The 4,509-nt window shown below is 33.6% G+C and overlaps 1 pseudogene; it reads left to right on the plus strand.

Moving 5' to 3' along the window:
* On the plus strand, positions 378–3,436 carry LOC109325894 (annotated as a pseudogene).

A 4,509-nucleotide genomic window follows, 5' to 3' on the forward strand; every position in this document is an offset into this window, starting at 1 on the left:
AGAGTGCTTGTCAACACGCTAGTATTAAAATAAGTTGGATAAAATGAAGTATTTTTACTGCTAATGGTGAATGTGATTGAGTTTAGAGAGGATGACACTTGTAGAAATTAAGCTGTAAATTTGGGCTATAATAACTCACCAAATAATATAAGTTTTTATTCATGAATTAAACCATTCATGTCCCAATTTCGAAAATGAAAAATAATACATTTTAAATTGAATCACTCTCACGTGTTTAATTCTTGCATTACATCAAAACCTACAAAGAATCATTGCATCCCTAATAATATACTGATAAATAATGCGTCATTCATATATTTTTATTTTCCATCTGCTATAATATATATTAACCGCCTGTTTCTACAAAGAACTCATTGCACCCTTCTCAATCTACGAAATGGAGATTTGGTTCACTATCCTGGTTTCTCTGAGTCTTGTCTTTCTCATCAGAACCTTCTTTTCTCTTCTTCAATCATCCACCAAAACCAAAATCACAAACCCCATTCCTCCTGGCCCTCCCCACATACCTATCATAACCCCCATCAAATGGCTCACTAAATCATTTTCAGAGATAGAACCAACACTCAGAGCTCTCCACGCCAAGTATGGTCCCATGGTCACCCTTCGCATTGGTTCCCGCCCAACCATCTTCATCGCTGGCCGCTCTCTCGCCCACCAAGTAAGTAGTATTAATTTTAATTATTATGTTATTTACACATTAATGTATTCAGATCATTCCTATCATATATATATACTCGATAAACAATGTTTTATTATCTAGCGTAATCTTCACAGTTTATTCGAGAGATGTTGAAATTAGGTTGTTATTGTATTTAAATAATGAAGATATTATTTTCTTTTATATTTGAGTAAGGTCATATCTTGAATCCTTAAAATTTGGACGTGTATCAATTTGTTCATGTAATTAGAAAACCTTAAAATGGTCTCAAAAACATGTAGATCAAATTAGTTATTTTAGCATTTTTATGACTATAATAAAGATTAATTTAAATCACATTCATGATCTTTGAAATGAGTTTGTACTTTTTTGGGATCAAATTGACACATATAAAAACTTTTAAGGAACAAAAAGATATTCACACTTTTTTTTAGCAAATACCAACCACATCACCCCCACCATTGCAAGAAACAAAGTCACAATAGTTTTCATGAATGAAAAATCTCTTAATTACGGGTTAGGATTTGTGGACCAAATTATTTTTTACTTATCAGCAACTATATTAGGTTGACGAACTACTCTCACCATGGCCAAAACTGCTTTCTACAATTGTAACGATTACTATAAATCCGTAATATTATGATTTCATACATGCAGTACAACTAAGTAATATTTATTATTGCATTGCATTACTTCATTCTCAGTTTTTTCTGCAATTATGATAAATGACATATAAGCAACAATAAATGAATCTCAAATTTTCTTTTCTTTTTGTGAAAGCTGAACTATAATTTAAACCACGACTTTCATGTATCGAGTTAAGGTAGTTTAAAAATACTAAATTTTTTGAATTTTATTTTAAAAATCTCAAATGTCAATAAATATATTTTCCTTTTCATTATAAATATCTTTATTTAAGATTTGATAAACTAAATTTACGTCAAACATGTGTCCTTGTTATCTAATTTAACCTTGTACTCTTAGAATTATTTATCCTTCATGAAATATTAATATAAAATCCTTGCAGGCCTTAATCCAAAATGGATCTCTCTTCGCACATCGTCCTGGATCCCTCCCTCTTAACAAAATCTTATCTAGCAACCAACACAACATCTCCTCCGCCTCATACGGCCCTACATGGCGCGCCCTTCGCCGCAACCTTGCTGTCGAGATGTTGCACCCTTCTCGAGTCAAATCCTTCACCCAAACCCGCAAGTGGGTCCTCAAAGTCCTTCTCAACCGTCTCCATTTCGATTCAAAATCCAATGACTCCATTAAAGTAAAGGATAATCTTCAGTTTGCCATGTTCTCATTGCTCGTTTTCATGTGTTTCGGTGAACGAGTTGATGACGAGAAACTTAGTGACATCGAGCGAGTACAATGTGAATTGATTCTTAGGATCAATAGATTCAATATACTAAATTTCTGGCCTAAAATTACAGTTTTTGTTCCGAAAACGTTGGCAGGAGTTCTTGAAAAGTCGGAGGGATCAAGAAGAAGTGTTAGTTCCTCTTATTAAAGAGAGAAAGAAAGCAAAGGAAACCGGATTGTTAAATGACAATAATAACCCTCCTGCATATGTGGATACTTTGTTGGATTTGAAGTTACCAGAAGAAGGACAACGCAATTTGGATGAAGGCGAAATAATGACGTTGTGTTCGGAGTTTCTCACTGCAGGTACTTACATAGAGAAAACATATGCAACATATTTATGTAAAAAGTAGGAAAAATGTTGTTCATATACAATTATACAGCTGCTCAATGCTCTAGGCTCCTACCTAGTGAACTTTTGGGAAGTGTCCATATATTTAGCCCATCAGCGAAAAGGTTATAGTTTAGTGGTAGCGATTTAATATAACACTTCAACTACAAGCGACCTTGACCCATGAATCTAATGATCTATTGTGTGTGTCAACCTTTGAGTTTAATATTACATCACTACAACTCGAACCCATGACCTCATCAATTATAGTCATAAATTCCATTTAGTTGATATCACTAAGTTGTTTATACTATTGATGCATATCCATTTAACTCTATAAAATACCTTAACCATGTTTATCATATATGTATCATAATTTTTCCGGATCTCCCTATAGGAACAGATACGACGTCCACCGCATTGCAGTGGATCATGGCAAATTTGGTGAAGTACCAACATGTACAACGCAGACTCGTGGAGGAAATTGGAAAGGTTGTCGTAGTGAAAAACATTGATAAAACAGAGAAGGAATTGATCAATGAACAAGACTTGGAGAAATTGCCTTATCTGAAGGCCGTGATCTTGGAAGCTCTGAGGCGCCACCCACCAGGGCACTTTGTATTGCCTCATGCTGTAAGTGAGGATGTGGTTTTTAATGGCTACTTGGTGCCCAAGCAAGGGACAATAAATTTCATGGTGGCTGAAATTGGGTGGGATCCTCAAGTGTGGGAGGATCCAATGACTTTCAAGCCTGAAAGGTTCTTGAATGAGGATTGTAGTAAAGTTGAAGCATTTGATATAACAGGAACTAAGGAGATAAAGATGATGCCATTTGGAGCGGGGAGGAGGATTTGTCCTGGCTATAATTTAGCATTGCTTCATTTGGAGTACTTTGTGGCTAATTGGGTTTGGAATTTTGATTGGAAGATTCCTAAAGGAGGTGATGTTGATTTGTCAGAAAAACAAGAATTCACCATTGTCATGAAAAATCCACTTAGGGCTCACATTTCTCCTAGAATTCACCATTAAATTATATGATCTATTTGATGTTCCAGTTTGCTTATTAATATGCTTGTTAAATAATAATCTAAGACAATGATTAGATAATTTTGTCCGGCTAAAAATGAAAAATTACCAAAAACTAATTTTACAAAGATCATTGAGTTTTTAAATCAATAAATCATGTTGATCCTTAACATTTATCTACTTATTTAAATGAATAAATTTAATTGGTTGTTAAAGGAGCTATTTGTTTATTTAAATGAATAAATTCTATACACTGTTATGAATTATTTTGTGATTTAAAAATGAATAAAGTCTATAAGTTTTTCAATTCGAGATTGGAATCTGATTAATTTTTGAAAGGGGTTAGAAATCCTTATTATTATTCTTTCTACATGTGACATATTCTTTACAACAAAGCCTCATATTTTCAACTATAAATAAACTTCATAGTCTCCACTTGAAACATACACTCGAACAAACCAAATAGTATAGTTTTGTACCTACATATCCATCAAGACTAACTCAATTCTCTTTAAAAAAACATACATGACCAATCCATGCTAGAGAGAATGAGACTGGTTTAGTCATTAATGTCTAGCCACATGTAACACCGTGTTTTTTCCGAGCACGTTTAATTAAGTTATTAGTTGTTAATGAATTAATTATAGAAATTAATCCGTAATATTTTAGGGTAAACCTCAGTTGAGTTTTAGTCTTGTATTATAACATTCTTGCTTTCCCTATTTTTTTGAAGTTTTTTGGAGAATAAAAGTTTACGAGACGATTTCGGGTCGTTTTATCGAGTTTTCGGCCATTTTTTGAGTTTCGTAACTCGGAACCGAATTCCGATTTCTCCGTTGGCTTTGAAATATTATTTATAGTCAAAATAGATACCAACTTTGTCTGTAACTCATCTCTAGGCATTTTTCACCTCAAAATTCAAGTTTCGACGTTTCGGGCAAAAAAACCTAAATCGGTAGATCGTCACATCAATCACGTCAATTGAGAAATTAAATCACGTAATATCAATCAAGTCGGAGTATTAATCATATCATGGGTCAATGGCTTGTCAAACAAGCAAAGTCAAAGCTTCCACAATCCCCTAAATCACTCACCAAATCTC

This window comes from Lupinus angustifolius, chromosome LG13 (assembly GCF_001865875.1).
Source record: "Lupinus angustifolius cultivar Tanjil chromosome LG13, LupAngTanjil_v1.0, whole genome shotgun sequence".
Classification (NCBI taxonomy): Eukaryota; Viridiplantae; Streptophyta; class Magnoliopsida; order Fabales; family Fabaceae; genus Lupinus; species Lupinus angustifolius.